The following is a 27,416-nucleotide window of genomic DNA, read 5'->3' on the forward strand; positions in this document are numbered from 1 at the left end:
TCCTTTGTGCCTGGTGGTGTAATAAACCTGAGTTCTCCAGCTCTCGGAGCTTGTCGGCCGGATCCAGGTTGCTGTCCCAACTGAGCTGTAACACCAAGCTGTAACGCATTTTTCCGCAACAGCACAGACAACAATAATGGTTTATGTTTCCCATATGACAAGCAGTCTGGAGGTGAGTAGTCCAGGGTGGCTGCAGTGACTGCACAATGTCACTCACAAGTTTCTCACAAGTCTTTGCCTTCTATTTGTACGTGTTGATTTTTCATCCCCATCCTTATTGCTTCCATGTCACAAAATGGCTGCAGCTACTCTAGGCATCATATTTAATTTCTAATAAGCAAAAGGAAGAAAGAGGGGTGATGCCTGTTCCAAGAAAGCAAAACAGACAGACAAAAAATAAAGAAGAAACTATTCCAGACATCTGTTTACCTCTCATTGGCCAGAACTTTGTCAAAAATTATGTCTCTCTGCAAGAAAACTTAGCAAAACATACTGCTATCTCCCTCTCTCCCCAAATTTGGGGTTTTGTTAGCAAAAACATAGGTGGTGAATAGACTTCAAATAGGTAATTTGTAGATCTGCTATGTCATCCATCAACATTAAGTTTTTTGAATTTATTCAGCCTTCTTTTATGCCCTTCATAAACGTTTATTATTTTCACCTGCACGTATCTTTCTTAGATTTATTCCTAGGAATTCTATAACTTTACTGCTACTGGGTTATTTTAAAAATACATATTCTAAATGGTTGTATAGAAATTAATTTTTGCATATTGATCATGTCAAGTCTAATTAGTTGTATTAGTTTGTACTCTCTTGGGTCATCTACAGAGAGGTAGATAGTCATATCATTTGTGAAATTTTATTTTGTTTCCTTTTCCAATCCTTGTAACATTTATTCCCTTCTCTTGTCTTACTAAGTTAGGACCTCAAAGACAATTTTGATTAAAAAGAATTCTAGAAAGGTGAAGCTTCTTAGATTATACCATTAAGATATTTGCTATTTTTGGTTGGTTGTTGCAGTCCCCGCAAGAGGGGTGGTTTGTATTAGGACAGTGGCCGTGGAGATGAAGAGAAGGGACTAGATTGTTGAAATATTTAGGAAATAGAATTGTAAGGACTTGTTGATTGACTATATATGTGGGGTGAAGAAAAGGAAGGAATAAATTTTAAAAAAGAAATATTTCACTTTGACATAATTTCAGGATTATAAAAAGGTTGCATGAATAATACAAGAATTCCTGAACACCATTTACCAATATTCTAAATGTCAGTATTTTACTATATTTATTTTTCTCTGAATGTCTCTCTCATTTAAAGGTCGTTTGTAGATACATTGCCTTTTCACATCTAAATTCTTCAGTGTGTTTCCCCCAAAGCAAGGAATTCTCTCTTAAAAACACAGTCCCATTATTAAAATCAGAATTGCTATAATACTATTATATAGTCTACATAACTTATTCCTATTTCTTTGTTTCAATAATGTCCTTCATAGCAAAAAAAAAAAAAAAATACAAGATCATGCATTGCATTTCATCTTGTCACTCTTGAGTTTCCTTTAATCTGGAGCAGTTTCTGAGCTGTCTTTATATTTCATAACCTTGACAGTTTTCAAGAGCACCAGCCAGTTATTTTGTAGAACAGCCCTCAGTTTGGGTTCAATGTTTCTTTGTGATTAGATCCAGATTATGGACTTCTGGCTGGGATATCACAGACATGATGCTGAGTTCTTTTCAGTGCATCACATCAGGAGGCACTTGCCATCAATTAATCCCGTTACTCGTAACATTCCCATTGTTGCTTTAATTTGCAGCTTTTCATTAATTGTGACCTTAATTTTATTTACATATGTTCATCTCCCTTGGTGAACTGTCTGTTCATACCCTATGTCCATTTTCCTTTTTATTTATAAGAACTCATTGTTTAAGGATATTAACCTTTTGTTTGACATAAACATTACAAATTGCTAATTGAGAGGATACAGTAAACTAGGAACTTTATCACCAATATCTTACTTAATCCTCACAACAATCCTTTGATACAGCACTGTTATTATTTTCATTTTATAGATGAGAAGCCAAGAAAGTTTAGAAATATTGCCCCATGGGTCAGCCACCCAGGAAAGCCATGATTAAATCCAAATCTGTGTGATACTGTAACTTCAATTCTTCTATGTTTACCATTCTGCATTCTGGGAAAGCTTTTTAATTTTTTAAGAATCCTGGGAAATCTCAGGTAATCCCCAGAGCCCTTCTAAAGTTTATACCACAAGACCAATCATTGAAATTACATCTCAAACGCAGATTTCCTGTATCTAGCCCCTTAGCCTGAGAGGTAGCGTCACACTGATGACCTGGTAGCACTCTACTCTGGTACATCACAGTGCATTGGGGACTTTAAATTCGCAATATAGAGCATGCTCCTATTAGGGCTTGTTGAGGATACAGTGACATCTAGCTGGCACCTAAGGAACTTTATACACTTTATGAAAATAACATGGTGGGTCGATGAAGAATATTGGCTGAGCAAAAGCAACTTGGGAAGGCCTTGAACTCTAACCCCAGGAAGCCACCCCAGCCTCTTTACCTGGGACACAGAAGGTTCAACAAGGTAGTCAGTGAGGCCTCTTCTGGCTCTGAATTTCTGGAATTCTCCCATTCCCCATAAGAGGCACCTTTTGGTTTCCTTTTTGCTTGCTTGCTTATTTTTTCCCTTTTCCTCCCTCATGCTCTCCGTATTTTCCCTTTTCTCCTCTAATGAACGTTAGGACTGAAAAGGGCTCTCTCTGAAAAATTCCTGCCTGGCCCTGTTACACCCTTACCGAAATGGTCACACGCTGGTGGTCTGGGGACTGCTGTCCTTGATTCACGGTCTAGGAACCCTGATTTATGAATTAGGGGAGAGAAGGAAGGGAAGGGGTCTGGGAACTCGCGATCGCCACGTCTTCAGTCCCTGCGCTCCCCGACTGTCTGCATGGCGCCCTCTCGTGTCCAGACTGAGTTCTTTCACTGTCAAGTCCCGAGCATTTTTTTTTGTTCCCACACGAGGGAGCAATTCAGGGAAAAGAAAGTTTTACTAATAATAGTATGACTGCGTTTCAAGAGAAATATACGTTCTTAAAACTTCGATTATCCAATTTATTAACTGGAAGATCAAAATTAGAACGTGGGAGGGAGTTTTTGTTGCTAAAATATTAATAAGCACATTTGATATAATAGCAACTGAGAGGAAGCGTCTAGTCATTATTTGCCCTCGCACAGCGCTGTAGAGATCCCTACGTGTGCAAATGTTTCATCTTATTTTAGCCCAAAATAGTAGAGACACTGTCTCTAGCTCTGACCTTTCCTCTACGCTCCCCTGGCCTGCCCAAGCTCTCCATATATGTCCAATATGCATAGTGCATGGAACTGTGTGGGGAACAGAACTTTGATTCATTCTCTCCCTCCCAAACCTATTCCTCCCTCCACTCTTCCCGCTTCGGCACTGCCATCCTCTTAGTTGCATTGGTCCAGAGCCTAGGAATCATTCTTGATCCCTCTCTTTCTTGCATCCTACTTTTAATTCATTGGTAATTCCTGTTAGGTCCACCTTCAAAACATATTCCAAATATAACTACTTATCATTGACACAGCTGCTTTGTCCAAGCCACCATTGTCTCCCTCCTGATGACAACAGTAACGTCCTAAATGGTCTGTCTTCTTTTTCTCCCCCTGTCTCCCACTGCCACCCCACCATCTTCCTCTCAAAACAACCAGAGTGATCTTGTAAAACTCCAGGTCGGATCATAGCATGCCACTGTTCAAAATTCTCCAAAATTCTCCCATCTCCTTTAGAATTAAACTCAGAAATCCTTTAGAATTGAACTCAGAAGTCCTCCCATGGCCCACTCTCTGACCTTGTCCTCCTCCATCCTCCCCACTGCTCACTCCCTTCCTGCTACCCTGGCCTTCTTGCTGTTCCTTAAGCCTGTGCCCCTGCTCCTTCCTCTTTCTGGAACAGCACATGTTCAGATCTTAATTCCCTCCTTTACTTTATTTGTATCCTTTATAATATCCTTTGGAATAAAATGGTAATAGTAAGTGAAGTGTTTCCCTGGGTTCTGTGAGCTGTTATAGCAAATTATGAACCTGAGGAGGGGGCCATGGAAACCCCTGGTTTGTAGCCAAATCAGCCAGAGATGTGGGTTACCTGGGGACACACTAGTGACTGGATGCTGAAGTTGGGGGGACAGTCTTGTGGGACTGAGCCCTTACTCATGGGATCTCACTAACCCTGGGTTGTTAATGTCAGAATGAATTCAATTGTAGGACACCTAGCTGAAATCCACAAAGTTGAAGAATTACTTTGTGTGAAAAACTTACACATTTGGTGTCAGAAGTGCTGTGATTAGAGAAAGAGTTTTCCTTTACTAAGTCAAATGAAAAAAGAATGAGAGGCAGACTTGGAGCTTTTCACTTCTTGCGGTGCAACACTGATAGAGCTCCTGTTGTGTTTGAGACACTGTGCTAGGTTGAAGGGCCATTAAGAAGAAGGTCTTTTCCTATCTCCCAGCTCATCTTCTCTGCCTTTGTGGCTGTAGGGTCCCCTGTCTGCTCCGGTGGGCAGGAGTGGGCAGCTCTGTGTGTATGCCAAGCAACACCATGGCTATGCAGAAGGGCCAGTGTCAGGACAGGGTGGACTGCTCCCTGTTACCTCTGTGTCTCCTTGGCATCCAGGGACCCTGCCTGCATTGGGTTCCTTCTGGTCTCAGAGGACTCAGTTCCTTCCGGTCTCAGAGGACATGTGAACCTCGCTCCTGCAGTATCGGCCCCTGTCCATCCCCAGTATCCTCTTCAACACTGTGAAGCTGGAATGGCCCACACAGGCCACTCTGTGCGTTTCTGATCCCTCTTAGGAGGGTATGGATGGGGAACCACACTGATCCCCTATTACTTCTGTGCTCAATAAACCGCATGTGACCAGGAGTGTCTCTGGAAGTGCGGAAGGGGGCAGGCTGACCTGCATCGCCTTGACAGCAAAGGATGACTGGAGTCAGGGGTCACGTTCAGAGCTGATTAAGTGTGCATGAAACTTCTCCTCCAGACTGCTACCCCTGCGTCACCGTGGGGAGAGTGTGAGACAGAAGGGAAGAGGGAAATGAAAAAGCCACCTGATGGCCTCTTCTTTTTAGCTCTTTTCCAAGCTCTCCTTAAATTTTCAGTCTCTCTCCTTAGTCATTTTTCCTGTCTAATGTTTCAGAATTAGCTAGAAAAGTTCTGTTTTTCCTCTTTCACTAGCATTTTGCTTATACTAGAGTTTATTGAGCTCTAGGGAATGTATGCCCTATAAATAAATAAAAGTATTATTATAATGTAGCTCTTTTCAGAGCATTAGTTGAAGGGTAGAAGTGACATTTTTCTTTATTTGCTTAGAAATGTGTTGCAGTCACAATAGCTCTCCTCCCGCTTTGGATTAATGGCATAATTATTCACACTGGGCAACAGAGATGGAATGAGTTTGAACTTGGCATGAATTAAAACACTAAAATATGCCTCCTGTTCTCTCTTATTGCCTAATTAATTCTGAATTATGAAATTCCCTTTGAGCTGCCCAAAAAGCATGGTCACTGGATTCTGGTGCAATTATTCTTTCTTTACAATAAAAATGAAGTGATTCAATAATTATGGGCTGTTTGAAAAGAGAAGGCTGATTTGAGCATCCTGGGAAGGACAGAGCAAACATCATAAGGGAACTTCCTGGAGGTTTTAGAGTGAAGAACCTTTATGCGATGCACGTGTCAGGGTCCCAGAGGAGACAGAACTTTGCATGAACCAGCTTTACCGTGAGGGGAGTTGGAGGGGTTCAGAGCATTAGCCCAAGTCTTTCTGCCAGTCCTGTGCCTTGATGTCTGAAATTTCCACTCTGAAGGCCATGTCTTTAGATTAAGGCATGGTCTGCAGAGGTTCCCAATTTAATATGAATGAGCTGCCCACAGAGAATGGTACAGTCACCTACACAGGGCGAGGAAGACTTGCCATGACATGACCAGCTCAGCCCACACCCTTGTGGACTGCCCCTTTAAGGAGGAAGAGTCACTACTGTGAATTATTGGAAGTCAAGACCCCGGCTGGGCCTTAATAGGTAAGGGATGGGGCGCTGTAACATAAGAAGGGCAAACATAGCCCTTTCTCCCTGCTCTCTCCCACTCTGTGGGGTTGTGTAAGGGGATGCTAGACCACTTGGTTTCTGACCATGCTCTTCCATTGACTTTCTTCCTGAAGTTTTCTAGAGGGATTCAGATCCCAAGGATTAGATTCAGGACTTGAAGGAGAGGCCTGAGCTGTAAGGTCTTAGCCAACCGTTGTTAGGACTTTGAGCGGGAGTATTGGGCACTCGAACAATCTTTTAAATTATTTGTTTTTCCTTGTCTTTGGCTCCCTAAGGAGCCTCAGGGAACTGGGGGGACAAGGATAACTGGCATTGCAGGATCTTCGTATTTTTCTTTGGGTTCCTGGAAATGGTATGGTCAAATAATATCAATATAAAATCTGGCAATGTTTATCACTCATGTGAGCATCATTAGTTTCTCATAATACCTTGAAATAAAAGGTGGCTTTCTATTGGATCCTCCCCATCAACATGCAAACATTTTCTCATCTGGAAAACAAAATAAAACAATTTCCTAAACCTCTCAACTCGCTCCTCTTCACATATCTGCTTCCATTTATAGAAAATTTATTTTAAAAATGTCTCTCATACTTACTGCCCCCCGTTCTCACCTCATATTATCTCTAGTTCTTGCCAATTTCCCCCACAGTTCACTGAGGTCATCTTTGTCAAAATCATCAATGTTCTCCCTCTTGCTAAATTTAACGTCGTTTTTCTGTGTTTTTTTCTTTCTTGTACCCTCGGGTGTACTTGACATTATGGACTTCGTCCTTTTTCATAAAGCACTTTTTTTTTTTTTTTTTTTTTTTTTTTTACTTTTTTGTTAACTTGACCTCTAGGATAGTTCTCTTGTGACTTTCCTCTGATATCTTTGTCCTTGGCTTCTCATTCTGTTTTCCTGGACTCTCCTCTTCCTGGGGCCCAGTCTTTTTCTTTATGCTTATTCCCTAAGTGAGGTTATTGAGTTCTACCGTCTTAAATACGTTACGTATACATTGATGACTGTATTATCAACTCTTTCTGCAGTAGCAGATAACTCCAACATCTCAATACTTTACAATAAACATGTATATATAGTTAATGCTACATGAAGGCTGTGGGCCGACTGTGGCTCTGCTTAACTTGCCTGGACTCAGTGTGACTTCTAATTCTAGACGAAGGAGCCCTTTTCCAGACTGTGTTGTTCTTACGGTGGAGGACAGAGCCAGAGAGTACAACAGAAACCATGAAATTACACTTACAGCTTTTCCTCAGACATGCCCATGCCCTCTTAGTTCACTGACCAAATCATATTGGGATCCATATACAGGGACGTATTTTCCCTACAAAGGTGCATAGGTAACTCATGTGATCAAAAATGAGTAAGGATAAATCATCCTATTAGAGGCAGGAGCACATAATTGAGAACAATAATTCCATCCACTGTATTCCATCCTTGATCACATGTATTTACTTCCGTCCTGAATTCATCACGTTCTTGCCCGCAGAAACATTAGCCTAAGGGTTGTTTTACATTTCAAATAGTCACAGGCTGGCAGCACTGTCCACGGTGCAACTCTCTCAAACACTTTATCATGGTGTTTGTTTTAATCTGCTTGATTCTGGTGGGATCCATGTTCCAGTAAAACACAGCCACTATTTTTTCCAAGACATACCTCTCTTTCCAAACTTGATTACAGGGATTTTGAGCATACCATGCTTCCATGGGAACATACTCTTTTTTGGGAGGTTGGGGGAGGTAATTAGGTTTATTTATTTACTTTTTTAATGGGAGGTATTGGGGATTGAACCCAGGACCTTGTGTATGCTAAGCACGTGCGCTACCACTGAGCTATACCCTCCCCCATCATGGGAACATACCCTTGATCTCTTTTCCTGGAACCATTTTCCCCAATGGGAAAGAATTACCAGGAACCATCTTAATCCTATCAGAAGTCTTAACATAGGTCTGACAGCAAGACCCTTGGTTTGGTCTTTGCCCTGAGAGGTTGTGTTAAACGGTCTTTCTAGTCCAAAGCACCTTTCAGTTTTATCTTTTACAGGTGGGAGGTGAGCACAGTTTCAAAGTTCAGCCCTGAGAGCCTGGAATTTTGGAGCTCTCTGTTTTACTTTCCATCCATTGAAACGGGCAAATTCTCTTTGAGCCCATCTCTTGCTCATGTTACCAGGACCTGTGCTTTCAATTTGTCTGCCCAGGCACAACAAGCTCGTTAGAAACATTACCAAACATTTGACCCCTGCGTATCTTAAGTCTTGTTCTTCCTAGCCTCCTATAAGACTCCACGAGCAGGGTCCACGTGAACACATCAGCCACTTTCCCTTTGTTTCAATAGGATGTGCTCCTCAAACAGACCTGAGAACTGTATCTGTGAAGCACCGAATGGTCTGTCCCCTTGATTTTCAGACCTTCTCAGGCAGTACTCCCAGCCTCGTCCCCTAGGCAGCAGCTCCTCACTGCCTTACAGAGCAGAACTCAAGCGAGCCCTTGAAGCTTAATTGATCTGGATGTTTGGAATCAAACTTCATTAGCTCAAATTACTTCAGTTTGCCTAATTTGTTTCTCGATGTGAGCTCTGATAAGCTTGGTTTAACACCTTCTAAACTGTGGTGTTTATCATCATCAATGCCTACTCAAATTACCCCTGCAGATTAATGGACCAGGAGAAAGATGGTTTCAGATGTATGGCTATTTTGGGTGGCTATTTCTACACACACGCACAGAATGCAGGGTCCAAGTCACTACAGAAGTGCGTTTACTTCCATAGGACAGCTCCACTTTTTCAAAATGAAACACAGCCAGAAAAATCCTTCCAATCATTAATGACTTATTTAAGTGTTTTGAGTTGCATAAACTTTTGAAATATTTTTTCTATTTATAGGCAGGGATAAATCCATTGCTATGTTTTTCTTCCAATCTGTTAGAGACTTTTGACTAACCTGTGTGTGTTTACGTGTTTACAAATACACATATTTGTGTTTTTGGACAAAATATCCATCTGAAAAGTGGTGGGACTCTCTAAGGACTGTTGACCCATCCCAAGTGCAGAGAAACTTTTGGCATTATTGACAGTCAGACTGAGTCTCTGGAAGGAATTGGCAGCAATGGTGCTTCTAAGGAAGGGTGCAGAGAGGGAGACTTTCTTCTATATCCCCATGTTTCATTGAATGTATTATCTTTTCCAAATTTCCAGTTAATTTCCAAATAAATTAACTACAAATTAAATTCCAAATAAATTAATTTCCAAATAAATTAAAAACAAAAAAATGCATCCCAAATAATCGGTTTCCCCATAGTACTTAGGCCTTTGGCTGCACCACATGTCTCGCTTCTATTTTTATGGAAATCCAAATACATCAATTCCAGTGCATTACAGCAGTAGACAGGTGGGTCCTTCAGAGTTGTAATGACAGTCTGTCCATTGGTTCTTACTTTAACATGGAAATTAGATTGAGGAAGCATGGCCAACATTGAGAATGCAGAGACCTGTTTTAACAACATCTCTTACCTCAATAATTTTGTGTCCTTCTCCTGGAATCAGGAACGTACAGACTCATTCTTTACAAATGCTGATAGAGGTTATAAGTTCACAGGCAGACTGATAAGGGTCTATCTTTCAGCCCATCCAGGTATCTTTCCACATTGATAAAAATCAGCTTATTTTCCCCATTTCCTTGTACTCCTTAGTGTACCCACTTACACTAGAAATGGACAAAAATAGGAACTTCAGATAATACAGCAAAATCGCCTTTCTTATTTTTTAAGTTATCTAAATCACTGTATTCATTCCTGACTTCGCTTGTGTGCCAAGTATCCCTGGACTGACCATATGGGGTACACAGGACGTCGGGTGTGACTGTGGCCACATCGATGTGCTTACTGTGGTTTAGCCAGCTTGCTAGCTCTCACCCATGGGAAGTAGAAACATCTGTCTCTCTGCCCCCTTTCAAGTTCCACCCACAACTGCTATCTTAAAGAGCCTCAGCAGGTGCATGTGGTCGAGGGGAGTCACTCTTCTCCTAAGAATCAGTCTTGGAGAAATAGACTCATGGGCATAGAAAACAAACTGTGGTTACCAGTGGGGAAAAGAGGAGGTGGCTATAGATTAGGAATTTGGCATTAACAGATACATTATTATATATAAACTAGATAACTAACAAAGATCTACTTTATAGCAAGGGAACTGTATTCAGTTTCTTGTAATGAACCGTAATAGAAAAGAAACTGAAAATATACATATGTATGTAGGTATATGTATAACTGAATTGCTTTTCTGTACACCTGAAACTAACATGATAAATTGACTTCACTTCAATAAAAAATAATTTTAAAAAAGAAAGAAGAAAAATTGGAAGCAACACAGGCTGCTTGGTATGAAGTGTGAACTGCTTCTCACTCCTCCGGGCACCCTCTCTACTTCATTCACTTCAAGCCTCTGTCCAGGCGCTTCCCCAGGTTAACACGCAGACCCCTGGGGCCACCTGCCCTGCTTCCGGGCCCTTGCTGCCACATCCCATCGTGAATGGAGTGGGAAATAGCCAGCCTCTTGCTTGGGTTTGACGCTCTTACCACGTCCCACAGCAAGGCTGCATAGACCCAGCGCCACTACAGTGCTTTTCCTTTTTTTTAAAACACTGCTTTACTGAGATATAATTCATCTATACAATATGCCCGTGTAAAGTGTACATTCAGTTTTTTCTGGTGTATTATATTATTTTTAAACAGTAAAAATAAACGTAACAAAATTTTCCATCTCAACAATTTTTAAGTGTACAATTGAAACAGCATTCATTACACTCACAATTTTGTGCAACCATCACCACTATCTATTTCCAAAACTTTAAGAATCACCCCAAAGAGAATCTCTTAGTAATTAAAAAAATGACTCCCTATTTCTCCCTCCCTTAGCCCCTGGTAACCTGTAATCTACTTTCTGTCACTACGGATTTGCCTATTCTAGATATTTCATGTAAGTGGAATTATATATTTATCCTTTTGGGTCTAGAGTCTTTCATTTAGCATCATGTTTTCAAGGTTCATGTATTTTATAGCATGTACTAGAGTGCCATTCCTTTTTATGGTTGAATGATATTCCATTTTATGGACACATCACATGTTGTTAATGCATTCATCTGTTGATGGACACTTGGGTTGTTCCTATCTTTTGGTTATTGTGAATAACGCTGCTGTGAACATTGGTGTACAGGTACCTGGTCTGAATCCTTGCTTTCAGTTCCTCTGGGTAAATGGAATGCTGGGTTGTACGGTTATTCTATATTTAACTTTTTGAGGAACTGCCAAATAGTTTCCCACAGCAGTTCCACCACTGTACATTCCTATGAATAACGCACGAGGGCCAGTGCATTTGCTGTTTTACAAACAGTGCCCCCCACCCGCCACCCCAAGGCAGCAAACTCTGATAGCGCTGCTTGGAAGGGGAAGCTTCAAATGACAGCCAGTAGCCCACTGGTGTTTGCTTCACAGGAGGATGCTCAGAGGCACCCAGTGCCCCATTCTAATCAGGCTTCTACCTATTCCTCCAGTCCAGTCTGTCTGTGCCTGGCCCCTGGTCATTGATACTCTTTGAGTTCTAGTCCCAGAAATCTCTTAAGATTTAATGCATTAAAATCTTCGTCTAAATTCTCCTTTGCCCCCAGTGTCCTTCCTTTGTTCCAACCACCTTGGCCATGTCATTGCTGTGCATTAGGCTCTCCTCCCTTGTCTCAGAGCCCCACTGGGCAGATCCACCAGGAGCTCAGCTTGAGGTCTGCCCATCCTTATGCTAAGGGACCCCATCCAGGAAGGCTGGGACCCTCAGCTTAGCCACATACTGAGGAGAGAATCATGGATGTGCATGGAACAGACTTTTGGGTTCAATAGCCTTAAGATGCCTGCCAGCCCTCAGAACCCATAAACCTCCAGAACTCTATTCATAGCAGGAATATATGCTTCCATGTGGCACTGAACTAAATTAGAGAAAATGCATTGGCTGTGGATGGGCTGAGGAGTAGCTTGATTAATTAGGGGCCTCTGTCACTCATCGCAGTGACTTTCACTGCTCCTGCTGTTGCTGTATGGGAGCATCCAGCTGTTGCAGAGATTTAAGTAGGACCTGTTCCCCTGAAGGAAAACTTCAAGGTCCATTCATTTGCTGAGGGCTAATATCTTCCCCAGGGGTAAAGTGCTAGACTGTCAGCTCCTGAATTTGGAAAGACTGTGTTTACCCAGTCCAAGGAGAGCCTGGGGAAGCTTCCTTGTTCTTGCTTTCTCTGCACCTCCTGGGAAGCAGTTTTGTGTTTCCCGTGACGCCTCTCTTGGTGGGAATGAGGGTGGTGTGGCCTTTGCTCTGCTGGGAAAACTTCTTCACAATAGGAGACAACAGAACAGCCAGCTCTGCTTCAACCTTGCTCTTGTTTTGTTTTTTGTTTTTTAAAACAAATCACTGAGATATTTTGGTCAAGCCACATAGGCTTAAGTCTGGCAGGACTCCACGTGAGATAGAGCCTTTTCACAATCAGCAATTTATTTCATCTTCAGTCCACCTCGAGTGGTGGCAGGACAAAAGCTCTTATCCCCATTTTCTATGAAAAGCACTTGTTCTTTCAGCAAACAAGTATTTGGAGCTTACCAAGGTTTTCTTCCTAATATGTATTGAGTGCATTCTATATGCCAGGCACAGGCTACTTGTTACCACATCTAATGTCCTAAGTGACCCTGTGAAATAGATGCTGTTAATTAATGCTATTTGGCAGATGAAGAAACAGAAGCATAGACAAGCGATGGGATTCACCCAGGACATTAGGAAAGGGCGGTGCTCAGATCTGAGTGGTGCAGTCTGACTCGGGCACGCAGGCCCTGGGCTGTTCTGCTGTTCTGACGAGCCCGCTGTGAAGCTCACATGCACACAGTCCTTCACTGCAGCTGAGAAAGGCTATGAAGGAAAAGGACAGTGTACAATAAGAAAATAAAGCAGGCGTCCTGACTTAGTCTGGGGAGGGAGGAAAGGCTTCCCCAGGGAAGTAGCACTTAAATGGGAAGTCTGAAGAGGGAGTAGGGGCAAGGCGGGGGTGGGCTGAGGGTGGGAGGGCAGGCAGACCAAGAGAACAGCGTGGGCAAAGGCGGAGGGGAGGGAGGAGGCTGGCACGGACAAGGGCCTGAAAAAGCCTGGTTTCTTGAGTAAGAAACACGGGGAGCAGAGAGAGAGACGAGGCTGAAGACGTACAGGCAGAGACGCGACTTTGGTTCATAGTGATGATTCCACTGGGTCAATAGCGCCAGTAGTCAACCGCAGGGAAGACCTGGGCTGATCAAGCTCACTGTGGCTGCTGTGAGGGGGCGCGGCAAGTGCAGAGGTGGGGAGGTCGTTAGGACACGATTACTATTCCTGATGGTGGAAGAATGAAGATGCAGAGAAACGGGCAGATCAGGGGAACTTTAGGAGGTAAAGTTCGTGGTAACACACTCAGGGAGTCTCGGTGAATGTCAGCAGGAAGCATGGATTGTAAGGAAACATTTATACGAAGCATTCCGTCACCAATTAATCCAGTGCTAAAGTCATTCATTTTTCATCTGCGAGTGATATTAAACTGTGACAAGAAGGAAAGGTGGACCCTCCCTTCTAGTGCTATTATTTCTCCAAAAGGACAGAGATGCATTCTTCCACACTTGTAGAGGCCTTGGAAATATTCCTTCTAGGGGCCCAGGGGACCATGTAGGTGTTTGGATGACACAGCACAAAGGGAAGAAGCTTTCTAAGTGTATGCCAGCGTGTGTGTCTCTGAGTGTGTGTGTGTGTGTGTGTGTGTGTGTGTGTGTGGATTGGAAGCCAGTTTGCAAAATCAGATCATGAAACTCCTGAGAGAAGTCCCAGGCATTGTTTCTAGGATGTTGTAACAGCCCATATGAAAGGAAAAAAAAAAATCAAATGCTTACTTGAAGTTAAAGGATGTACTTTAAAAATATTACCCAAATGTATTAGATGTTTTGCAATTGGGTGGATATAACCTGGTCTAAGTTTTGTCCTGATTTGGCACTCATCGATTGCTCTGACCTCCAGCTATTATTATTATTATTCTGGCTAGTGATAAAGTGGGTCATCATCTAGTTTTCCAGTAGCCTCACATTTGTGTTGTTCCGAGCATTTCCCTCTAAGTGGTGAAAGGTCACTGGCTGGAGGCCCCAGAACTACCCTGCCTCTGTCCGGCCCCTCCTTGTGGTAGTGATGGCAGCCGTAGAACGAGGCTGAAGTGGCACGTCCTGCTCGGACACCCCCACGTTCCAATGAAAGCCACCTACGTGTGAGGCTTTTGATTCTGCAAAGTAACTAATTATTTGATAAACCAGAAAGGGAGGCAAGCCATTGACTGAAGAAGAAGTACAAATGGGTATTAGTGTCTTTGTCGCCAAGCTATTGCCTCTTGAATGTTGTTGTCCCCAGGTGTGATGGCAACTGACCCATGAGCCAAGGGAGGTTGCCTTGAACCTCACTGCATCGGGCCACTGGACAGAACACTAAGAGGCCCCAAGATGCACGAATACATGGCACAGCAGGTAGAGCCCACCTGACAACTTGAAAACACCTTATTGAGAGAATCCTTCATTGTGCAATTCCTCCAAATGTGATCTGCTCAATTCCTTAATAAATCACCCTGTACCTCTCAGTGGACAATGTGGACAATATTTACTTGATTTGAATAAATGACTAGCGACATGCAGAAGGAAGCTCCTCTCTAAAGTACATCAATTGATTAATGACTTGGGCAAGAATCACGTTACAGCTCTTTGCTGCATTATTAGTCATTTTATAATAATGGCTTCTTGTCACTTTAAAATGCAATTTTCTTTGTGGAAACTCAGTTATAGTCACATGCACCTGGAAATGTTAGCTAGCAAGTGTGTGACTATACCCGCCCCGTGACCATTCGGTGACATTGGCTTGGCAGGAAAAGTTGACCAAGCTTTTGGACAGGGCACCCTTGAAGAGCAAGGCCCAGGGATAGTGTAGACTTGAGGGCTGGGTGAGCCTTTACATCTTATCCCACCAAAGCCCTTCACATTACGGAGGAGGGAACTGAGGTACAGAAGTGAGGTCAGGGCTGCCCAGCCCACATCGGCACGTGTGCCTTAGATGCCTCTGCTGTGCCTTATACGGTGCTAGGTGCTGATGGAAACGCATGGCTTTGGTCTCAAGTTTGCCTTCAAGGTGGAGAGAGAAAGTGTTACGTGAGAGCATTAAAGACTTCATGTGGTCGGACACCAAGTGTGAGCAGGGGTGGCCCCGGCTGAGTTTCACAGCTGTGCTCCACGTGGGGGGCATTCCACAGGCCAGAGTGCAAGGCGGGGTGAGCTCTGAGGCTGAGCAGAGCAGTGAGGGCATCATCTGTAAAGCGGGGCCACCGAGGGCTTCAGTCTGGGTTTCGTCTGCAAAACTGTCGGGAGGGTCGGAGAGTGACACTTAGAACCATGGCAGCAGTAAGATCAGAAAAGCCCGAAGTTCCTTCCTCACGGGCTTTTCTTCCTCCTCACTCTGGCGGTGTCTTTAGGAACGGGAGGTCGGGCCAGCACAGCTGTGAAGAGAGCACTGGTTTGAGGGCCAGATGGACTCGGATGGGAGTCCCAGCCCTGCCACTTTATCGTTGTATGACCTTGAGCAGATCACCTCGAGTCTCATTTCCTCAGCTGTAAAAATGAAACTAGTAATTAATTAATGACTGCCTCACATGATTTTGTGAAGATCAATTGAGATAATGCCCACAGCCCAGTGTCTGACATAGAGCTATGCTATTATGAGGATCCATTGTTAATATTAATAATTAATAACAAATCAACTATGCTGTTAGCACGTTTGCTGCTAGCAATGAGACAGAGAGGGAGCGAGAGAATGAGAGGGAGGATGTGTGTGTCTTTGTGCTTCCATATACCACGTTCTGGCTATTTTAGCTGTCAAGGAGAGATCTGGATTATGGAATCCAATTGGTTGTACAATGAACAGCTCTTTAAATGGCCCACAACAACAGATGGTGTTAAGGTGGAAACAAGGAACAGCTCATTTGTAAGTAGTCTTGTCAGTTGTTCACCAGTTTCTTTTTCCTAGGCACAGAGAAAGGCTACATTTCCCAGATTCTCACAGGTCAGTTCACACTACGTGACAGCATTCTGGCCAATAAGATGCGGGAAGCGGTGATGTGCTCCACCTCCAGGATGAGCATAAAACCACCTGTGTGATTCTCTGCTCTCTCCACTCATACTTCCTCTTCCATGGGCACATGTTGCAGAAGGTATGACTACTACATGACTACAAGTGGAAAGAATGCAGGTCCCTTGGTCATTGCTTGTAGTAGACTCACCTCCACAACCACAGTAACATTCAGTGAACTATCACATTACTGAAGGAACTTAGAATACATCCCTTAGATTATTTACTGTCTTTCTTTCTCTTTTTCTTTTTTAAACATTTTTTAAATTGAGTTATAGTCATTTTACAATGTGTCAAATTCCAGTGTAGAGCACAATTTTTCAGTTATACATGAACATACATATATTCATTGTCACATTTTTTTTCGCTGTGAGCTACCATAAGATCTTGCATATATTTCCCTGTGCTATACAGTATAATCTTGTTTATCTATTCTACATATATGCCTGTCAGTATCTACAAATTTTGAACTCTCAGTCTATCCCTTCCTGCCCTCCCCACTTGGCAACCACAAGTTTGTATTCTATGTCTATGAGTCTCTTTCTGTTTTGTATTTATGTTCTTTTTTTTTTAGATTCCACATATGAGTGATCTCATATGGTATTTTTCTTTCTCTTTCTGGCTTACTTCACTTAGAATGACATTCTCCAGGGACATCCATATTGCTGCAAATGGCATTATGTTGTCTTTTTTATGGCTGAATAGTATTCCATTGTATAAGTATACCACATCTTCTTTATTCAGTCATCTGTTGATGGACATTTAGGCTGTCTCCATGTCTTGGCTATTGTAAATAGTGCTGCTATGAACATTGGGATGCAGGTGTCATTTTGAAGTAGGGTTCCTTCTGGATATATGCTCAGGAGCGGGATTCCTGGGTCATATGGTAAGTCTATTCCTAGTCTTTTGAGGAATCTCCATACTGTTTTCCACAGCAGCTGTATAGATTATTTATTTTCAATGAACCAGTTGTGGTCAGTCTGTTCAGTGGTATATTTTTGCTAACTTTTAACCTGTTTACCTGCCCACCAATGAACATTCAAACTCCTCTTTTCTGTTGCAATCCAGAATTGCTTAAGGTAGATGCTAAGGAAATATTTTTATTGGGGTTAAACAATAATCTTTTGTAGTTATCTATTTACTCCTTTACTCAGATCAGATTTAGGAATGATTAGAATTGATGCTGAAGATGGTTTTTCTCTTGTCTCCCAAACCCACTTTTGAGTATTGTGTAAATAAGAAAACTGCAATAGTTGAGAGTTGCCTAGGATACCCTAGTTCTTTGATGGAAGTGTTGGGATGTGCTCTTTCCACTGCGAGGTGCTGCCTCCAGTCATCTAACGGGGTTACTAGGAAGTGGGACTCAAAATTAGAGAGTTCTGTAAGAGAGAAAGCTCCAGGAAATGTCAGGAGAGCAAAGTAGAATCTGGGATTAGGTGGAATTTGAGAATAAGAACAACAAACGAGAGTAGAAACACGGGACTGACTGATCTGCAGGTCATGCTGTAACGAGTTGCTGTTTGTACAGAAAATTATATGTGGGTCTAATTTCTTGCAAAGACCCAGATATTCCCATCAAATCCTTTTGTTATCTTCATAAAGTTTCGAGTTAAAGAATCCCTCTTGGTGCTGTTATATAAATACATATTCAGGAGGGACTCAACTAAGGTGAAGTTTCTTTTCCTTTTAACTGAAGTATAATCAGTTACAATGTGTCAATTTCTGGTGTACAGCACAATGTCCTAGTCATATATATATATATATATATACACATACACATACATTCATTTTCATATTCTTTTTCATTAAAGGTTATAACAGATATCAAATATAGTTCCCTGTGCTATACAGAAGAAATTTGTTTTTTTAATCTATTTTTATATATAGTGGTTAACATTTGCAACTCTCAAACTCCCAAATTTATCCCTTCCCACCCTCTTTATCCCCAGTATCCATAAAATTGTTAACTATTTCTGCGAGTCTGTTTCTTTTGTAGATGAGTTCATTAGTGTTCTCTTTTCTTTCTTTCTTTCCTTTTTTAGATTCCACAAGGTGAAGTTTCTAATACTCAGGATTTGTAAAAAGCCAGGTAAGCGTCACCTTTTCCAGAATTTTATCTTAAACGTGTTGATTTCCAGCTGTGTGTACCATGTGGTACATTAGCATAGATAATAACGGATACACTCTCACCTTCAAGAAGTTGTATTCTATCCACCTCTTGCTTCAACCTCACAGTTACCAGTGTTTAAATATCAACTGTTGGCGTTGCTATCTTCATTAAGAATGTTCTACATTTCTAGTGTCTCAGCAAAAGGGGTGCTGAGGACATTGCTGGCCCTAAGAGCTGAGCCTAAGATAAATTATGGAATGTCCCAAAGATGTTGGCTATGTCTCTACCCCTCTTTGTAATGTGTTGCCCCTTTCCACATTCCCTGCTAACTCCCATCCTCCTGTGCCCATTGAGGCCTGCCCCCTCTCATGTCATGTCCTTGGAATACTAGCTCATCCTGATGATGAAATATTATGTGATACATACATTTTCAAGTAATTTTTACTGACATGGTGAAATGCTCCCAATAGCATTTATTTTTAAAAGAATCCCAACCCATACAATATCCCTAAAAAATGGAATGGGGTGGAAATTTCATTATTTTATCTGCCAATAGTAACAGTCCTCTTAAGGGGCAAACTATCCTTGTTTCAGAAAATAACCTGGTATAAGACTTTGAGTGAGAGGGAAGACCCAAGGGTGGGAGAGCTGGTTGGAGCTTGAGCAACAGCAGGAAGTGGCTGAACTGCTTTGTGTGAGGCCAGGATCAAGGACCGAGAGCAAGGGAGGTACTCCCAGGCTGAGGACAGCTGGGCAAGCGGTGGCTGGCGGGGATTCTCTGGCAGAGAACCATAAGAAGGGTCTGACTGGTGTCATGCTTGAAGCTGCTCACCACGGTATGTATTTCTCCTCCCTAATCTTCAGCTTGCCACGGGCACAAATATTTGCTGTGAGTGGCGTTGTGTGTGTGTGTGTGTGTGTGTGTGTGTTGTGTGTGCACATCCACGAGTGTGTATGCTGGAGGGAAGGAGGCAGACCTGGTAAAGAGCAGAGAGAGCATTTGTGGAGGTAAAGTCTGGAACTAAGAACTGACAATGAACAAGTGAACTCAGAGGGAGGGTATAGCTTATTGGTAGAGTGTGTTCTTAGCATGCACCAGGCCCTGGATTCAATCCCCAGAACCTCCATTAAAAAAATAATTAAATAAATAAATAAACCTAATTACAACCCCCCCCCCCCCAGTACACTCCTTCTCAATGTACATAAATTTGGGGGCAGGCTTTGGACTTCTGCAAGGAGTGGGATGAGGTGAGCATCATTTTGCCTAGACCTCAGTATCTATATAATTATACAGCTGGAAAAAAGAATCAAATGTTAAGATTAGTTCTCTCATGGTGGGAATAATTTTCTTCTTTAGAGTTTTCTCTATTACCCGTGTTTTCTACAATGAGCATTTATTATTTTTATTTTTTAGTTTTTACTGAGGTATAGTTGTTTTACAATGTTGTGTTAGTTTCTGGTGTACAGAGTAGTGATTCAGTTTTATATATATCTTTTTCAGATTCCTTTCTGTGACAGGTTATTACAAGATATTGAATATGTTCCCTATGTTATAAAGTAGGACCTTATTGTTTATCTGTTCTGAACATGGTAGTTTGTATCCATTTATTATTTATAAAGTCAGAAAAAGTTATTTTTAAAAATGTACTTATTCTGAGCCTCCCTGGCTTTAGCCATCAGGTTAGGAAGGATTTAACAAATCAATCTCGCCGTGAGCGTTAATAACTAACATGGAATGAGGCTCCATGTGCGGGAACACGCACATTTCCGCAGAGGACTCCTGCAGATGCTAATTCTTTAAGACAAAGGAATATGATTTCTAGGAGATTAAGACAAGCATGACTCAAACCAAGTAGCTCCCTATTCTACTTACCTGAAGACTAATCCGTCCCTTTAGCTGAAAATGTGGATAAACCCCAGAATTTGAAGGAGGAGAATTCTATTTCATGAATGATATCCGAGGGAAAAAAGAGCTCTCCAAGGTATTCAGACAACTCTGGCTCAGGGAGAATTGGCATTAATATTTCCTAGTGAGCCTTGAGCTATCGTGGATTATTTTCTCTTAGAATGTTTATTAGACGTTGGGAGCATTACTATTCTCTGCCCTCCAGGGTGGATAAAATCCCAAATAGCTTGAAGCCCAGGATTTGTGGTTGTACCTTTCAGGAGGGCAGGGACCATGTTTATCTGCCCTAGCTGCATCCCTGGGACTTAGGACAAAGCCTGAGACACAGAAAGAGATAAAATAATGACTAATCAAAGCTACCGTTAAATGTTTACAAGAACGGGTTTTGTTCTAAATAATTTATTTTATTGTTATTATTATTATTTTACCTTTTTTGGGTATGTGAACATTCAAATTCTAGTCTCTTAGAGAGTAGAAGCAGAGAGGGAGGGAAACAGAGAGCTCCTGTTTGGAGTTTGTCAGTTCTCTCAAGTGTTTTTCTTCTCCCTTGTAGAGAGGATGCTGTAGAGGTTCGTAATTCCTTCAGAATTCTGTCAAGCGAATAAGGGCTTGGACTTCTAGCACCCCCATTCTAAGCCCACACATTAGGTGGATCATTTAGGTCGTCTTTGCTTTGGGGTTTAGTTTGGAAGCATAATAGCCTCTAAGAGGCTCGGAGGCTGAGCCGGTTCCCAAAGAAGCTGCTCCCATCCCGCAACACAAGAGGGCAGTATTTCAACAGGCCTGAGATTTCGGACGCATCAAGCCGGCTTCCACTACCTTCAGCAAAAAGCCTGTTGGACTGATTATTTCAGCTCAAGAATTTCAGAGTCCAGGGGAGGATGCATTTTAATGACTCCAGGGAACGGATCAGATTAAACACATTATCCCGGATTTTCTTCCCTCGCCGCCTCTCACCCGCCTCCTCCGCGGCGTCTGTCTGCGCGGCGTGGTCTCAGCCCCTGCCCGGAATCAACCCCTCCGCAGCGCCGCAGCCCTTGCTAAGGAACGAAGGGCTGGAAAGGGTTTCTGCAGCTTGTCTTGGCGCAGATTCTCCAATGTCACCTTCCAGCAAGATAAACTTAGGAACTAATGAAAGTTGACTTCCCGGCAAACGTGTCTGCAACTGGACAGGGGAAACCAAACCCAGACCCCGCAGCTGGCGCATGCTACCGTGGGCTACACGCTGTTCTAGGGGCTTTACATAGGTTATCTCTAATCTTCCCAACAGCCTTACAAGAAAAATAGTACTGCCATGTAGCAGATGAGGAAATAAATACAGAGAGGTTAAAAAATGCTTCCAAGGTCATGAAACTAGTACGTGCTGAGCTGGGACTTACACCAGGATATCTGGCCCCAAGGCCTGGAATATACATGACATCTCCCTAAAGCTACGTCCCTACTTCTCTTATCCTTGTAAGTAGCCCAGGACACTTGGCTAGAGCATGAAGTGTACACACGAAATGATCTTCCTGGCTGGGGGCAAACAGGCAGGCTGCTTCTTTGGGCGCCTTTAATGTTCAAGAACAAGTTCTATTCATTCTCTATCCTCTGCAGCTCCTGCCATTTAATGAATAACTTGGCATTTAAAGGGTGCTCCATGCTGCACAGATCGATTAATTTGCATTTAATTAAGTTCTGGGTCCCCTTGGGTTATTTGACAGATTTACTCATGCTTTTTAAAAGTTTGTTTCTGTCTCACGTGTGTATAGGGGTTATGTCTGCCCAGTTTCTCCTTAAAACGCTCAGAAACCTACCAGAAAGTGTTATGTTTGCTTCCTCAGCTTTATTTTCACTGATAAAATATATAAGTGATTTTTTTTTAAGGCAGAACTAACTAATCAATCAAAACGAACAGCTGTAATCTGATTTTAGAGCAATCTGCATGATAAGAGTCGGCCAAGGAGAAATAATTTCCCATCACAGTGGGATAACATGCAAATGGAATTTAAACTCCAGGCTCCCTCACCTCACAGAATGTCAGGGAAGTGCCAAGCAGCATATGCTTATGAATGGAAAAGCCAATGGTGTTAGATTTTCTCTTAGGTTATTCTCGATCTCGTTTTCATAAGGGACAACATAGCTCTAAACATTTCTAAATATTTCACTCCATATGGCCTGCATCCCAAGCTGGAAAATATCTACCAACTGCCCACAGAGAAAGTTTAAAAGAAGAAGAAAGAATCGATGTTATTGGAAAATCTCCTCAGAAAAGTTTTCCCAGGGGTAAAATATGGGCCGTCTGCCTTGCAATGTTGTTGAATCTATTCACGCAAAGGCCAGACGATTGTTTATTACTGTGTCATGGAAGGTGTCGCACTAGGTTGAAAGTTGGACCACAGGACCCCTGGGGAAGGTTCTAAGATTCTGGTGGATGAAGCACATGAATAGTGATTACCTGGAGTCTTAACAAATTCCACCATATTATCTTGGGAAGCTCCAGTACAGGGACCTGACCTTCCTGTGCTGTGTCGGAGGTTCTCTTCAACTTTCCTCAGACCTACTTTTCAACTCCTGCAAACCAGGACAGGCCAGAGTCTGTGAGTAGTAATACTTCAAAGAAAAATGAGAGAAATGACAGTCATTAAAAATGGGTCACCACTTATTGGCACAAAAACAGACATATGAATCAATGGAACAGAATAGAGAGCCCAGAAATAAACTCACAATCCTACGGTCAATTGATTTTCAACAAAGGAGGCAAGAATATACAATGGAGAAAAGACAGTCTCTTTGGCGAGTGATGCTGGGAAAGCTGGACAGCTGCATGTAAATCAGTGAAGTTAGAACACTCCCTCACACCATACACAAAAATAAACTTAGAATGGCTTAAAGACCTACACATAAGACCGGACACCATAAATCTCCTAGAAGAAAACATAGACAAAACATTCTCTGACATAAATCATACTAATGTTTTCTTAGGCCAGTCTCCCAAGGCAATAGAAATAAAAGCAAAAACAAACAAATGGGACCTAATTAAATTTATAAGCTTTTGCACAGCAAAGGAAACCATAAACAAAATTAAAAGGCAACATACAGACTGGGAGAAAATATTTGTAAATGATGCAACTGACAAGGGCTTAACTTTTAGAATATACAACAGCCCATACAACTCAATAACACTAAAACAAGCAACCCAGTCAAAAAATAGGCAGAAGACCTAAACAGACATTTCTCCAGTGAAGACATAGAGATGGCCAATAGGCACATGAAAAGATGTTCAACATCACTAATTATCAGAGCAGTGCAAAGCAAAACCACAATGAGTTATCACCTCACATGGGACAGAACTGTCATCATTAAAAAGTCCACAAATGATAAATGCTGGAGAGGGTATGGGGAAAAGGGAACCCTCCTACATTATTGGTGTGAATGTAATTTAGTGCAGACACTATGGAAAACAGTATGGAGATTCTTTTAAAAACTAAAAACAGATTTACCATATGATCCAGCGATCCCACTCCTGGGCATATATCTAGAAAAGACAAAAACTCTAATTCGAAAAGATACATGCACACCCATGCTCATAGTTGCACTATTTGCAATAGCCAAGACAAAGAAGCAACCTAAATGTCCATCAACAGGTGATTGGATAAAGAAGTTTGGTACACACACACACACACACACACACACACACACACAATGGTATACTACTCAATGGAATAACGAAGAATGAAATAATGCCACTCACAGCAACTTAGATGGACCTAGAGATTATCATACTAAGGGAAATAAGTCAGACAGAGAAAGACAAATATCGTATGAGATCACTTATATGTGGAATCTAAAAAAATGACACAAATGAACTTATTTACAAAACAGAAACAGACTCAAAGACATAGAAAACAAGCTCATGGTTACCAAAGGGGAAAGTGGGGATAGATCAGGAGTTTGGGGTTTGCAGATACAAACTACTATATATAAGATAAAGGACAAGGTCCTATTGTATAGCACAGGGAACTATATTCAATAGTTTGTAAAAACCTATAAGGAAAAGAATATGAAAAGGAATATACATATATGTATAACTGAATCACTATGCTGTACACCAGAAACCAACACAACATTGTAAATCAACTACACTTCAATAAAAATAAAAGCGGGACACTACTGAGAGAAATGGGTTAGGAAACCATAACTATACCTAAAACGAGAAAGCTCTGTGACTCGCCTCACTATCTGGGAAACCAGCTGGTATGTGACAGATGCAATTCTTTTTTCCAACTATGAGGCCAAATGCTGTCCCCCTAGCAAGGCTGATACACTGGGGGGATACACTGACGCGCTTCTCCAAGGCGCCCAGAACCCTGTGAATGTGTGGTCACTCACGGATGAGTGGAGTGGTGGCCCCTTATCAAGCAGCACTGGGCATCTCATCCATTGTCATCCTCTCCTTCACCTGCTAAATATGTCTGGAGTGTGTCCAATGTGCCAGGCACAGTGGTAGGTGCTTGGGACACAGCAGTGAACAAGGAAGACAAGATTCTCACATCATAATGGGAGAGAGAGATGGTTAAATAATGAATAAATAAGGTAATAACAGTAAGGGCTGCTATGAAGAAAATAAAACAGGGAAAGGGGAAAGAGAGGTCCCGGGTACCTGCTTTAGTATGACTGGTGAGGGAAGCTTCTCAGGAGTGGATTGAATGAGAAGAGGCCAACCAGGCACAGAGCTGGGCAACAACATTCCAGGCAGAGGGAACAGTGGGCTCAAAGGCCACGAGGTGGAAGCCCCCGTGTGCTCGAGAAACGTGAAGAGGACCAGTGGGGCTGGCGTGTCAAGAGGGAAGACTGGATGCAAGCCGAGGTCAGCGGGAGAGGCAGCTGTGCTGGAACTGGAGAGCGACTGAATCTTGACTGCACTTGGGGCTGTGAAACTCAGCATTAAAAAAACAAACAAACAAACAAAAAACAGGTAAAACCTCTTTTTATTATAAGATATAAAATTATTCTGTCAAATTGCTCTGAAATTTCCCAAAGTTTGTCCTCAGTTTCTTTACTTATATTGTTGCAGATGGGAACCAAGTTTCTGGATCACTCTTTAAGTAGCTGGCATTGGGGAACACAGCCTTCCGTAGTTTCTCCACTGACTGTTTCCTTAAGTGATGTGAGGATTAAGATGTTAAAAAGGTGTGTAATAGACTGAAAAGTGCCATCTAAATTTTATACTATGATTGTCCTCATTGGGATAAAGAGCATTTCAGGACAGCCACTCTTGCTGAAGCTGCTGCTCAATTTGAACCTTATTCAGGGTACCAGTTATGATCTAGCCACAGTTACAGTTGGCAGGAATGGCTAAAATCCCCTTGGGATGATCCCGCGCATGTGAGCCTTGAATCTAAAAAGTCAGCTGGGGGAAAAAACACACTCTTGTCCTCCATCCAGCTTTGAAAAGCCCATCAAGCATCCATTTTCTCTGAGGTTGTAAGTGTAAGGCCAATATTTCAAAATCCCCCAAGCATCAGCAATTTTTCCCATTATATCTCTAAAACCCACCTGGGAGTTCTCCTCAGAGTCCCATCAAAACAGCACTCTGCTGATCTGGATGATTTGAAAACATATTACAACTAACTAGACAACAGCCCAGAAGGGGAATGACACCGATGGTGGGCTTTTAGTACCTGTTGCAGCCTCAGGGTCTGCCACGCACAGCTCCACCTCCTTAGAATATGCATTTCACCCCAGCCCTAAATTTTCTATATTACCTTTATATCCTATTTATAAAGGCAGGTGGGAAAATTCTTAGTCTTGGAACATAGCTTTGAAAGAGAAACAATCAAAAGGCATCTAAAGAGGGTCCTCCTGGGACGTGGTGCTTTAGGAGAAGGGTGGTGCGCTCACCCACACAGAGCAAAATCAGGCCCGCATTCCTCTTGTCCTCCCTCTCCCATCTTCCCCTGTGACTCTTTCATTTTAGAAAGAAGCGTCCTCCCTGCTTTGACCTCTGCCCTGTGTCCAGATCTTGCTCTGAGCTGGCTGCCAACTAATCCTGAGTCACCCCAGGTGACGGTTCTGCAGCCTGGAGCTGAATCCCAGCCCTACTTCTAACTGGCAGTGTGTCTTGGACACGTGGCTTAACCTCTTCCAGCTGTAGCGCCTTCATTTGTAAGACCTCCTGACTTAACCGCCAGCACCGTCATTTGACTAGATTCGATAGTGAAGGTTTTCCTTATGTGGAACGACTCTAATGGAATGGGATTTTAAAAGGATTGTGAGACCTTGGGGGACAGTGTGGGCAAGCTCATGTCCTGACCTAGAATCCTGAAATATTAATCTCTGTGCTCACTGTACTTTGCTATATGTCTGGACCCTTTGCCCAGTTAGAACATTCAGATGGAAAGAGAAAGAAATGGTTAATACTCATTTTTGTTTGGCTTCCAAACTAGGTTCTTAAGAATTAAAAGAAAAGGCCTGGAGGGGAGCAGAGCATGGTATATGCACCACAAAGGTTAGTGAGACATGGGGGGTGAGGCTGACGGCCATGTCTTCCTCTCCCAGAGAGAGTGTGAGGGTCATTTGGATGGAGAGGGTACAGAAATCAGGTGATTCTGGACACAATTGTGGAGGCAGCCAGAGGCTGTATTAAGAAGTAGCTGACTGAGGTGAGGGGCCCCACAAATGAAAGCGATCCCTATAGAAAGACACAGAACACAGCACAGCCTGCAGCCCTGCTCACTGCCTGTGGCCCATCCCGCAGCGGGACCACCATTGGGATCCTAGATGTGGCCCAGCCTCCACCCAAACTGTCCCGTGTGGGACATGTCCGACCCTTGTCACCGTTCCAGTATACTATAAACCTATGCTTCATTAAATGAGGCAAGGGACCTTGACTACAGACGGATGAATGGTGTAGAAAAAAGTACTAAGAACTGCGTGGTCGGCAAAATAGGCCTAATATACATTCTGTGTGATCAATTATGATGATTGGCATTGGACCAAGAGGGTGATGGAGTTTAAAGGAATCCAATATACAGCATCCTTTTCCCCCAACATTTGGAGCACAACCCAGGAACCTTGAG

The 27,416-nt window shown here is 42.5% G+C and overlaps 1 long non-coding RNA gene across 3 annotated transcripts; it reads left to right on the forward strand.

The window, feature by feature from the left end:
* On the forward strand, positions 1 to 27,416 carry LOC116664199. 3 transcript variants are annotated; one of them, XR_004320588.1, is made up of 6 exons: positions 1 to 172; positions 18,382 to 18,428; positions 19,044 to 19,285; positions 25,090 to 25,312; positions 25,412 to 25,527; positions 26,784 to 27,416. It is a non-coding gene; the product is annotated as an uncharacterized LOC116664199 (long non-coding RNA). The 3 variants fall into 3 exon arrangements; XR_004320587.1 differs by lacking the exons at positions 1 to 172; positions 18,382 to 18,428 and having other exon boundaries at positions 18,640 to 19,285; XR_004320586.1 differs by lacking the exons at positions 1 to 172; positions 18,382 to 18,428; positions 19,044 to 19,285 and having other exon boundaries at positions 24,641 to 25,312.

This window comes from Camelus ferus, chromosome 6 (genome assembly GCF_009834535.1).
Source record: "Camelus ferus isolate YT-003-E chromosome 6, BCGSAC_Cfer_1.0, whole genome shotgun sequence".
Classification (NCBI taxonomy): Eukaryota; Metazoa; Chordata; class Mammalia; order Artiodactyla; family Camelidae; genus Camelus; species Camelus ferus.